At 47.1% G+C, this 13130-nt stretch overlaps 1 protein-coding gene across 1 annotated transcript in view; it reads left to right on the top strand.

Annotated features, from left to right (window-relative positions):
* Positions 1 to 11370: 11370 nt before the first annotated feature.
* Positions 11371 to 13130, top strand: part of YWHAZ (tyrosine 3-monooxygenase/tryptophan 5-monooxygenase activation protein zeta) — a 34092-nt gene continuing 32332 nt past the window's right edge. Inside the window, exon 1 of the mRNA XM_068984013.1 lies at positions 11371 to 11543. The gene's annotated coding sequence lies outside the window, so the exon portion shown is untranslated. The remainder of the gene's footprint in view (positions 11544 to 13130) is intronic.

Consider the following 13130-nt stretch of genomic DNA (forward strand, 5'->3'; position numbering starts at 1 on the left):
AAGAGAAATGAATCTCAAACTAGTGTCATAGAATCCATGACAAGCATACAAAATAGGTAACAATTTTAGAACTATTTATGCCACTACTAGAGGAGAAGGAAATGGCAACCCACTCCAGTATTCTTGCCTGGAAAGTCCCATGGACAGACGAGCCTGGTGGGCTGCTGTCCATGGGGTCGCACAGAGTCGGACACAACTGCAGTGGCTTAGCAGCAGCAGCAGCAGCATGCCACTACTGGCTAGGATTACATTTGACTGCATATGACAAACATGCTTAATCTTTCTAACAAAAACAACAGAAATGCAGGTTAGGACTAGTACAGCAGTTCCAGGATGCTGTGAGAACCCCAGGCCCCTTCTGCTTGGTTGCTCCACTCTCCTTGATATTCCACTTAGGTCCAGGCTGTCCACATTCAGGCAGTGAGCATCCTTTCCCTTTCTGGACACTTCCCAGAAGTCTCACATCAAACATCCCTTATATCTCTCAGGTGTCACTTATTTCCAAGGCCCACTTAACTGGGTGGGCAGTAAGAAATGTGTTCTTTTACTCCAGGGAGCACTGTGCCCCGTTGACTATCAGAAATTCTATTAATGTTTCTAGAAGAAAGGAAGGAGGTGTATAGGAGCAAACTTGCAAACTCTTCCGCAGACCACATTTAAATTTGTTTCTTCGGTTCTCAAGCTTTTATCTTCTTAAAACGTCCGAACCAAAAATATGATGATTTTTCTATGAAAATACAAAACACCCAGTACTCACTAACTGATTCATCATTCATTTAATAAACATAACTTTACTTTCTCAAGAAACTCTAGGGGGAAAACTTCCTAATTATTAGCCGAAAAAGAAAATTCTTTCTTTGCCGACAAAGGTGCATATAGTCAAAGCTATGGTTTTTCCAGTAGTCATGTGTGAATGTGAGAGTTGGACCATAAAGAAGGCTTAGCACCAAAGAATTGATGCTTTCGAATTATGGTGCTGGAAAAGACTCTTGAGAGCCCCTTGGACTGCAAGGAAATCTAACCAGTCTGTCCTAAAGGAAATCAGTCCTGAATATTCATTGGAAGGACTGATGCTGAAACTGAAGCTCTAGTACTTTGACCACCTGATGTGAACAGTCAACTCTTTGGAAAAGACTCTGATGCCGGGAAAGAGTGAAGGCAAAAGGAGAAGAAAGAGTCAGAGGATGAGATGGTTGGATGGCATCACTGACTCAATGGACATGAGTTTGAGTAAACTCCAGGAGACGGTGAAGGACAGGGAAGCCTGGCATGCTGCAGGTGATATCTTAATTCTAATAGCCTCTTTTAAGCTTGTGTCTTAGGGTCTGAATAAAGTAAATATTTCAAAAATGACAATGTCCATTTTAGTTTCAATATTTATACATAACTGGATTATCCAGTTCTTGTTTCTCTTCTCCTTTGACTCTCCTATCTGACTTCATCACTAACCAAATCTCTCTTGGAGTCCTTTACAGAGAAATGAACCTAAAGAAAACTTACTCAGTTTTTCTTTAAAAAGAAATACTTCCTACTATTTCTAGGTTTAAATAAAGAGAATTTATCAGTGAATTTCCTTTATTCAGCTTATTATTCATACATAGCAATATTACTAATCTCCAACATGCTATTCTCTTTAAAAAATCCATTTATTTAGTTATTATTCCCCCATTCAACCAGTCTTTACCAATTATCTACAAAGAGTGGCTTTCCCACCAAAATGTGACTCTATTGTGGTCCAGCAGTGTCTTTTGTTTCCATCTTCCAACTCTCAGCATCTGTTACATCTGATATTTATTAAGTAGCTACTCAACAAACATCTGTTCAAGAATGAAAGAAAGAATAAATGTGGTTTTTCTAGAACCCAGATCCATTGATGGGGTTCTATTTTCCTAAAGACAATGAAGACCATCCATGATGATGTTGAGTGTTTCACTGATATTCCAGAATCCCCTGGTCCTGATAATATTTATTTGCCCTTCCAGAAAGGCCCTGAGATGTTTCAGCAAAGAACAGTAGGGTACCATACAAAAGCCTGTCTTAGAACTCACTATCCATTCTCTGACTCTCTGCAATAGACATTGGGGCTTTTACTGCATCTATAGTCTCCTCAATTCTCAGTCAAGACCAACACCCACTTCTCCCTGACCTCTGACACTCAACTTACCCTAATAAAATAATCAAGTCTTCTTTGTCAGCAGCTCAGGGTTAATTGTTCTTTCTAAAGCTTGACCTTCGTACTGTTTCTAATCCCTACCCTCTCGTATCTACAGCCACTGCCTAGCAGAATATTTTGACTTATTTATGCTGCTTGCATGCATAAGCTATTGCTGGCTGGACTGCTATGATAGGAAAGTCACAAAAAGAAGGTGACCTCATCTTATACATTGCTTAGCTAGATCTTTTGGCCAATGGTGATTCAGAGAAACAGTTCAACACATGTGTCCTTTCCTTTTACTGGTCCCTTACCAGTTTAAATGTTCTTATAGTTGTTGCTTATTCATTTTTTAGTTGACCAAGTCTGAAGTCTTCTGACTATACTAGCTTTTTTTAAAAAAATCAATCTTTAACGAATAAGTGAGGCATTAACTGTACAGAAGTTAGTCATGTTAAAAACACACATCTGACTGACCCAAAACAACCATCTCCTGTCCCATAGAGTGGATTTGGTTTAAATTTCCTGTCAAATTGCTGAAATAGTAAATGTTTCAGGGATTCTTTAGGATTTCATGGTTAAGAAAGTGTGTAAACTACTCCTAAGAATAATTTCAAGTTGAGAGAGATTGCCCCAGTCCAAGAAAACTACAATACAGAAATTCTGCTCTTAGGTCCTGAAAAACTTTATATCAGGTCCTGGGAAAACTGCCAGAAATTCACATTGCCCTTGATTCCTTTTCCAGATGCCTAAAGGTTCAGGGGCAGGCAGGGGGAGAGGGGGAGGGAGAGGATTTTTAAGTCTTCTAATATATATGCATTATTCTATTCTCAACCCTTAATGAGTCCCAAATGTTCCCTTCACTTATTCTTGGGTCCTCAGGGCTGAAATACAGTCCAGAAAGGGACAAATTCTTCTTCTAACCTTTTCACTCCATGATTACTTTTGAATTGTAAATCATGCACTTTGAAACTGTGAATTCCCAGCTGCTTTCAAACAATTGTCAAATGATGGAAAGCTCCAAGGGATAATCAGACATGGCAGTACCTGTACCATTTTTCATTTTGCTTTGTATGAATGAGAATCTCTCATACAAAATGATTTTTGAATTCAGAAAATATTTCTGGTAAGTATCATAAACCAGTACCTTCATTTCTGCACTACTAATCTCAATGGTACCTTCCAAAAGTTATTTTAATGCTTAACACCAAATTAAAGTTTTTACCTTTGCTTACAAAATATAAAAATATATTAAAAATATAATTAATCAAGAGGATGGGAAGACAAGCCACAGACTGGGAGAAAATAATTGCAACAGACTAATAGAAGACTGCTTTTCAAATTACACAAAGAGCTCTTAAAACTCGACAATGAGAAGACAACTGGATTAAAAAGTTGGTCAAAGGCCTCAACAGTCACCTCATCGAAGAAGATATACAGATGGCAAATAAGCATATGAAAAATGCTCCCCATCATTTGTCATTGGTGAAATGCAAGTTCAAACAACAATGAGATAACACTACTCACCTATTAAAATGGCCAAAATCCAGAACAGTGACATCAAATGCTGACAAGGATGTAAGAGCAGTAGGAACTGCCATTCACTGCTGGTGAGGATGCAGAATGATACAGTCATCGTGAAAGACAGTTTTGCGGTTTCCCACCAGGACTTCCCTGGTGGCTCAGACGGTAAAGTATCTGCCTATAGTGTGGGAAACCCGGGTTCAATCCCTGGGTCGGGAAGATCTCCTGGAGAAGGCAATGGCACCCCACTCCAGTACTCTTGCCGGGAAAATCCCATAGATGGAGGAGCCTGGTAGGCTACAGTCCCTGGGGTCGCAAAGAGTAGGACACGACTGAGCGACTTCACTTTCACAACACTAAACATACTCTGACCATGTGATCCAGCAGTGGCACTCCTTGGTGTTTGCTCAAAGGAGTTGAAGACTAATGTGCACACAAAAACCTGCATGTGGATGTTTATAGCAGCATTACTCATAATTGCCCGAACTTGGATGCAACCAAGATGTCCTATGGTAGGTGAACGGGTGTATCACAGTTTTGTGGTACATCCAGACAATGGCATATTACTCAATCCTTAAAACAACAACAGCAGCAAAACAACAAATCAAGGAGGAATCTTAAATGCAAATTACTAAGTGAAACAAGCCAATGTGAACAGCTGCTATTTTATGATTCCAACTATATGGCATTCTGGAAAAGAGAAAATTATGGAGTCAGTAAAATGATGAGTGGTTACCAAGGGTTAGGGGGAGAGACGAACAGGTGGACAAGAGAATTTTAGGACAGTGAAATTACCTTGTATGACACTATAATGATGGATATATGTTCTAATTTGTTGTTGTTGTTTAGTTGCTAAGTCATATCTGACTCTTTTGTGACCCATGAATTGTAGCCTGCCAGTCTCCTCTCTCCTTGGGATTTCCCAGGTTAGAATACTGGAGTGGGTTGCTATTCTTCTCCAGGGGATATTCCCGACCCAGGGATTGCATCCAGATTGCAATTGCACCCAATTGCCAATTGCATTGGCAAGCAGATTTTTTACTGTCGAGCCAGCAGAGAAGCCTATATGTCATCACACATTTGTCCAAACCTGTAGAATGTACAATACTCAGAGTGAACCTAAAGGTAAATGTTGAACTTTGGGTGATAATGACTGTAAATGTATTTTAAGAAAATACCACTCAATTTTATTAATTTTAACAAATATCCCACTCTGTGGGAGATGTCAAAAATAGGGGAAGCTATGTATAAGTGGGTGCTAGAACTATATGAAGCTCTGTACCTTCCTCTCAATTTTGTTATGAATCTAAAATAAATCCTACAATACTGGAGACTGCAATGGAGACTTAAAGCTTAAGATAGTAAAATAGTGCCAAGTTACAATCTTTGCTATAATCTTTCCCATTTTCCCATTAAAGTTACATAAAAACTTTTTCAAAATTAAGAATCAATTATTTGCAAGAGGTATTTCCACTAACTACAGTACAGAGGGAACTAAATCAAGAAACTTTATCATGAATACTTTATCCTCAATAAAGAAGAGCAAAATCGGTAGGAAGAAGTTAAGCCTTCACACTGTTATTCAATCAGAATCTCCAGATCCCAGGAGAAGGCACAGGAGAATTACAGAGAACCAGGGAGGCAGGGGTGGCTGGCTACAGAATGTGATGGATAGACCCCTGGCATAAGGAGCTGCAGATAAAGCATTGTGGGGAAGCACCCTGACAGCCCACAGTATTCAAGACTGCAGTTTTTTCATTTATCACAGCTGATTAAAGACAAACCCCAGATAGCCTCTGATTCTTGACAACATAAATTCCCCTCCTTGCAGATAACTGGACAATGGGTCAGGGGAAGATCTTGTCATGGCGGCTGCTCCACAAGTGATAAATGTGAATGTCTGCTGGATTCCAGCGTTTGGGTAGGTGAGTGTGTTCCTGTACTCTCCTACAACTTTAGATCTATCTATCTTTTCAAGAGGATGGCAAAGAGAAGCAGAGGACATTTCACCTGCTGGTTGGCCAACTCTAAGACTGGAAGGAATTTCTCTTGTTGATCTGTAATAGGAAAAACAATCACCACCTCAACACAAGATTGAAAAAAACTCTATAGTGCAAGGAAATAGAGAGCTATCGGAAGACTCCAAAGAAGAGCATACAACTGAAGATGGGAAAATAAGACTTTATTATGGGAAAAGAAGAATTTAGAAAATGTCTCTCTGTACTTAATGGAAGGCAGGAGAGATAGTGTCTATTTATTGATCATCAGTAAATTAAAAATATAAGGCAACTAAAATTTCACTGTGGAATTAAAAATGCCATTGGAGGCAAAAAAGCAAAACTGACTCTGCTGATGGTCAAATAAGTAATTTGTAGGATGAATATGAGGTTTTGTTTTTCAGGGAACATTTCTCACTTCTCCATGGACAGCGCTCACAGCTCAGATTTCTCAAAACACAATCTGCTTACCTTTATGAGCCCTTACTTCGCTGTGCTTCTCTGTAATTGCATTTGGTGTTTGGGTCTGTCCCTTGACCATGTGTTGCTTCAGGGAGGGAGTATGACTCATGCATTTCTATCCCTCCAAAGCAGCATAATCTCTGATCAGTGGGCCCTAGTTAAGGGTCTGGTGAAGGTATGAAATGAGAGCTCACCGAAGACCTCGGATTCTTATTGGTTTATATTTTCATTTTTTAAATCAGCATGTGAAAAACCCAGTCTGTGATCAAAGTATCACAGAACACCGTTTAGAGATTGGGATGTCAGGATAGAGTTAAAAGGTATGGACTGAAAAACAAGTTTTTTTTTGTTTTGTTTTTTTAAAGAAAAACAAGGTTAAAACAGTATACAAAAGAATAAGGATGGCATCAAGTGAATAGTAAATTAAAAAGTAGTGAGACTATTAGAGTGACTAAGAATTGAGAAAATGTTACTTTCCTAAAGTCATTCTAGGAGTCAATAGATTAGTTGAGAATACATAAAATACCTCTTATCACAAGAGCAGAGGCCCTTACTCTCACTTCTTTTCCCTCTCTATGCCTTTTTTCTTTCACATTTCCTCTTAAAAAAAAAAATCCTTACCATGCTTTGGATTTGCCAATGATATCTACAGACATTACAATGCGAGCCGTTATAACAGATAAAACCTAAATTTCAGTGGCTTAAAAAAGAAAAGGTATCCTTCGATAAAGTCCTATAGGATCAAGGCTGGCTTTTAAAGGTCTTCAGGGACTCAGACTGCTTTTATCTTATGGTTCCCCTCCTCTAAAGCCTTGGAATCCTCTCTATTTCAGCTGGCAAATAGTGATCCATTAATGGATTGAACAGAAGTTAAAACAAGGAGGTTTTTACGGACCAAAGCCACAAGAGGAGAACACGGCTTTGGATATGTCCTATTAGTGCTCAGTCACATGTATGTGTGCTAAGTCGCCTTTAGTCATGTCCAGTTCTTTGCGACCTTATAGGCTGTAGCCCCCCAGACTCCTCTGTCCAAAGGATTCTCCAGGCAAGAATACTGGAGTGGATTACCATGCCCTCCTCCAGGGAATCTTCCCAACTCAGGGATCAAACCTCCACTGGCAGGTCTTCTGCACTGGCAGGCAGGTTCTTTACTGCTTGTGCCACCTGAGAAGCCATATATAATATATATTCATTTAATCTTCAATACCATTTAATGAGTTGTGTTTTTATTACCACTACTTTATTGACAGTAATATCAAGACTCTGCATATAAGAGTCTGCATATAACTTCTATGCAGAGTACATCATGAGAAACGCTGGGCTGGAAGAAGCACAAGCTGGAATCAAGATTGCCGGGAGGGAGAAATATCAATAACCTCAGATATGCAGATGACACCACCCTTATGGCAGAAAGGGAAGAGGAACTAAAAAGCCTCTTGATGAAAGTGAAAAAGGAGAGTGAAAAAGTTGGCTTAAAGCTCAACATTCAGAAAACTAAGATCATGGCATCTGGTCCCATCACTTCATGGGAAATAGATGGGGAAACAGTAGAAACAGTGTCAGACTTTTTGGGCTCCAAAATCACTGCAGATGGTGATTGCAGCCATGAAATTAAAAGACACTTACTCCTTGGAAGGAAAGTTATGACCAACCTAGATAGCATATTCAAAAGCAGAGACATTACTTTGCCAACAAAGGTCCGTCTAGTCAAGGCTATGGTTTTTCCAGTAGTCATGCATGGACGTGAGAGTTGGACTGTGAAGAAAGCTGAGTGCTGAAGAATTGATGCTTTTGAACTGTGGTGTTGGAGAAGACTCTTGAGCGTCCCTTGGACCGAAAGGAGATCCAACCAGTCCATTCCGAAGGAGATCAGTCCTGGGTGTTCTTTGGAAGGAATGATGCTAAAGCTGCAACTCCAATATTTTGGCCACCTCATGCGAAGAGTTGACTCATTGGAAAAGACTCTGATGCTGGGAGGGATTGGGGGCAGGAGGAGAAGGGGACGACCGAGGATGAGATGGCTGGATGGCATCACCGGCTCGATGGATGTGAGTTTGAGTGAACTCCAGGAGTTGGTGATGGACAGGGAGGCCTGGCATGCTGCGATTCACGGGGTCGCAAAGAGTTGGACACGATTAAGCGACTGAACTGAACTGAACTGAATATCAAGACACAGAAAGTTAAGCAACTTGACTGAGCCAACAGGGTTGAGCACTGAAGAAAGTAAAACAAGTCAGACTACTAGTGAAAGTTTCTAGTAAATGTCCTAGCGTTCAAGTTCATAGGTTCTATTTGTTTTCAATTATCCTTGCCATATGTTATTCCTATTCTTCAAAGTATTTATCACTTGGGGCTTCCATGACATTCCCTATTCTTGCTTCCCTGCAACCTCATTACACTTTATTCCATGAACACATTGATCTGAGTTTGTAAAACCTAGTAGTTACTGTCCTTTCACCAAAAAAGCAGGAGGCATAAATCTAATTTAGCTATTTCCTAAGGTAAATCCACAACTTATTTATGCAGCAAAATCCCTAAACTTCCTCTAAAACAAAGCGCATATATTCTATCTATATATATACTTGAGATATTAAACAACCTCACTTTTTTTGATGGAGTGAGGTTTATGAGCAATCTGTTTCATCCCACAGATAGAACCCAGGTCATGGCAGTGAAAGCCTGGAATCCTAACCATTAGGCCACTAGGGAACTCCCATCAATTTCCTTTTAGGAAATATTTTTTAAACTTAGTATCTTCTGTCTTTCTGGTGCTGAAATCTGGTATAAAACTAGAGACAAGAATTTCTTTTAAAGAAAGCTTTTGAAATATTAGTCATTTTAAGTGAGTCACTCCCTAAAAGAATTTGCTTGGGAGTCAAAGAAAGGTGACTTTAATATCCCAGAAACAAAACTCTGATCAATTTGTTCATCCATTCTGTCCACTATTAATCTGTTCCGACGGGAAAATTAAAAACACTGAAATTGAACTGGTCAGTAGAAAATCCTCTTTCTCGTTTATATTTTACTGTCAGCTGGAACTTCAGGCCAAACGTTACTTGTAGAACACTCTTGTGGCACACTGAACACATCATACAGAACAGACAAGGTGCTCCGAAGCACCAGGCGCTGGAAGAGTGAGGAAACATTTTACCTGACGGTTACTGATAAATTCAATCCTCTGGGGAACTTGAGGCTGAACTCCTGGAAGGCTGTTTTGTCAACTGTGCTTAAAGCAGGGCCCTAGTATGTTCTCAGCGGAGAAGGCAATGGCACCCCACTCCAGCACTCTTGCCTGGAGAATCCCATGGACGGAGGAGCCTGGTAGGCTGCAGTCCATGGGGTCGCTAAGAGTCGGACACGACTGAGCGACTTCACTTTCACTTTTCACTTTCACGCATTGGAGAAGGAAATGGCAACCCACTCCCGTGTTCTTGCCTGGAGAATCTCAGGAATGGGGGAGCCTGGTGGGCTACCGTCTCTGGGGTCTTACAGAGTCGGACATGACTGAAGCGACTTAGCAGCAGCAACAGCAGTATGTGCTCAGGGGCTTCCCTTGTAGGTCAGTTGGTAAAGAATCTGCCTACAATGCAGGAGACCAGTCGGGAAGATCCCCCGGAGAAGGAAACGGCAACCCACTCCAGTATTCTTGCCTGGAGAATCCCCTGAACAGAGGAGCCTGGCAGGCTACAATTCATGCGTCACAAAAGAGTTGGACACGACTTAGCGACCAAACCACCACAGTAGGTGCTCAATGAAGTGATGTTGGAAAAGTAAACCAGGCCAAGATGGAGCTCACACATGGGTAGCAAGAAGAGTTCTGAGTTCTAGAAACTCTCGATGACTTTTGCAATTGGTTTGACAGGTCATCCAGGTACTAATCTTTTCTAAGTTCTAACAATTACCTAAAGGAAGACGGATCAAAGACATTTCACACAGTGAATGCATGTCTTTGAACTTCCTGAAGTTGACTGGGTGGAGGCCCTACCGTTTTAGGTTGGCACGTTAACGCGGCACCTGCAATTTCCGCCCTTCTCTTTCCTTTCTTCCTGGCTCCGGGTCCCTGTTCTTCGCCCCGCCCGCGGCCCACCGCCCGCTGGGTCAACCCGGGCCCTGGGAATAGCGCGTCCCCGTGTCAGGAGGAAACAGGTAATCATCACGTTTTAAACCACGGAAGCATGAGGTCTCTAAGTGAAAGCTTTATTTTGGACAGAAAAAATTCAACCTACGAAAAATGAGGGAATACAGTCAAACCTCTTTGCCTCCTGTCATGTTACGGCCTCCAGGGTCCCCTCAAAGCCTCCACCTAAGGACGCCGTCTTTCCCTCAGAGGCTGAAGGCCTTTGAGAGCCTCTTCCCAGGCCTCACCTCCCGCCAGCTCCGCCTGCCACACCTCACTCCCACTTGGTGCCCACCCATTGTCCCCTCGCAGCTGTCACTGCGCACTGATGCCCCAGCCCCGATTGGAAAAACCAACTGGTGGCTCAGCCCACGTACTGGGACCGGACGCCTCCCTCTGTCCCGAGCCTTAAAAGGCCTCCGGCCGCAGTCCCTGAGGCAGCAGGTAAAGGGGCGGCAGCGGAAAGGAAAAAGGGAGGGGCCGCGGGCCCCGATCGCCCCGCCCGGCGTGTGTCGGGGGAAGCTGGGGGGCTAGCACGCCACATTGACCCCACCCCCAAGTCCAGATCATAATGCCCGCACCGTGGAGCCGCTCTCGTAATCTAGCCCCGCGGATGGCCCCGGGGGGCAGCTACCGCCGCGAAGCACGGAGGGCGGGGCGGGCCAGGCGGATGGGAGGGGGTGGGGGGGGGGAGAGTGTGAAAGGTCCCGGATGTTGCCGAACGGGCGCCCCTTCTTGAGGGAGTAACTGGCGCAGGCGCAGAAGGGTCGCACGAACCCTAAGTGGGGGTGGGGAAAAGTTGCCTCCCGGCTGGTTTGGGGAGAGCGAGCCGGAGAAGGGTTGCGGGAGATCCGTGGGGAAGGCGAGGGAAACGGTGGGGATACTGGTGACCAGAAGAAGAAAAAAAGGGCTTTCTGTACGGGCACCCTCAGGACAGTAGAGAAGTTGGAAACCGAGAGGGCTAGGGAGGAGAGCTGGGAGCGGAGGGGACGCGCGCGCTGCTCCACTCGCCCTCCAGCGCGGGCGGGCAGGACGGCGGCGCGCTGGGGAGCGGCGGTTGCTCTGGGCCCCCAGAGCTGTGGGCACCAATCAACGGTTGCCATAGCAGCGTTTGACGTCATCGTGCGTGTGGTGCCCCTGCTGCCGGGGCTGGTGATTGGAGGAAACCCCGTGTCTGCGGAGCGGCTGTAGCCTGTGAGCAGCGAGATCCAGGGACAGAGTCTCAGCCTCGCCGCTGCCGCCCAGAGACTGCTGAGCCCCATCCGTCCGTCGCCACCTACTCCGGACACAGGTAAGGGACTCGGCCTCCACCGCCGCCGCCACCTCGCGCCGTTTCTTCCTGTCCCAGGCGAAGCATCCGAAAGCGCGGGAGCAGTCCCCGCTCCGCATCCCCTCAAGTCCCGCTCGCCCGCGGTTGGGAGCGGCGCTGGGCTGAGGCGGAGTCTCCTCAGGCGGAGACGGGCGGCGGCTTCTCTTCCGCTGGGTTCTGGCGGGCGGCTCGCGGCCGCCTCCGGCTACTTGCTTCCGGATCGACGCCTCGGCCCGGAGGGGCGCCCGGTCTGATCCGGTCCCCGGGGGTTGGGGGGGTGGGAAGGGCGTCCGCACGCCAGGTTTCTCCCAGGGACCCGCCCGGTCGCCAGTCTCCCGAGGGTGACCGAGGCAGCGCCGGCCGCGATCCGTTCTTTTTCGCGCCCCCCCACCCCGCCCCATCCCCCCGCAGCCCCCTCCTCCGCGCCGCCCTGCTGCCCGCTTCCGCCCGAGAGAGAATGACTCGGCGGCCGCGGGCATTGCAGTGGCGCAGGTGAGCCGCCCCCTCCCCGCCGCCCCCCGTCCCCTCCCCCCGCCTCTCCCGCCCTCTCGGCGGCGCAGCCTCCGCGCCCCGCGCTGCGGAGGCACCCAGCCCTCCTCCCCCACCCGGGCGGCGGCGGCGGCGCGGCAGCGGGAGGGTCGGCCCTGGCCACGGGGCTGCGAGCCAAGGCGGCCCGGAAGCGCCTGCCAGGTGGAGCGGGGCGAGGCCGTGCTTCGGTCGAGCCGGCCCCTGGGTGGGGCTCGCCTGAGACCTCGAGCCGAATTTCCCGGGTTCCGCGGGGGTGGGGGGGGGCGGGGAGAACTTGAATATTCCGGCGGAGTGGGGGGGATGGAGCTGGCTTTCTATCTCCGCGTGGAGGAGGGGGGTTTCGGAGCCCAGGTAGGGGAGAGCGATGAGGGTAGGGAAGACGGGGGACCACGGGGCTCGCTCGTCCTCCCGGGGGTTGCGGGGACCTGGTAGACCTGAGGGTTCCTGCGCGCGTGTGTGTCGACCGGGGTGGGTGAGCCAGCGCGTAACAGCCGGCGGCGGCCGGGCTCGCCTGGGTGTGGCTCGCCCCCTCCCCCACCGGCTGCAGCTGTCGGGCCCCCGGAGACTAAAGGAGCACCCGCGGCGGCCGGTGGCGGCCGGACGCCGACGGGACAGTGGGGTGTGTCCGCGGCCGGCCGCTCGTGGTTCCGCTTCTGCGGGCGGGCGGCCCCGGCGTCCGTGCCCCCGAGGCGGGCGGGCGGCTCCCCGTTCCCCGCGCAGGCGGGGGCTCGCGTCTCCTCCCCGCGCCCCCCGCCCCCACCCCACCCCGGGCCCCGGTGCGGGAATTAACACTGGGCTGTAGGTTGGGCTCCTTGACACAGATCCGCCATGACAAAGAGGGAGACGCGGGGACTCGCGCGGAGGCACCAGCCTGGGCGGAGCCAAGGAGGGGGGTTGCGGCTGGCGCGGACGGAAGGGTTTGCCCTTTAAAGTCACAGGCGGCCCGTTGTCGTTTCACCCACCTCGAAGTCTTCCGCCGGTGAAGGGTTAAATGGGTGCGGCGAGTCCTGGGAGCGCTGCTTATTCTTTGAGAAAACTAGT

This window comes from Capricornis sumatraensis, chromosome 11, assembly GCF_032405125.1.
Source record: "Capricornis sumatraensis isolate serow.1 chromosome 11, serow.2, whole genome shotgun sequence".
Taxonomy (NCBI): domain Eukaryota; kingdom Metazoa; phylum Chordata; class Mammalia; order Artiodactyla; family Bovidae; genus Capricornis; species Capricornis sumatraensis.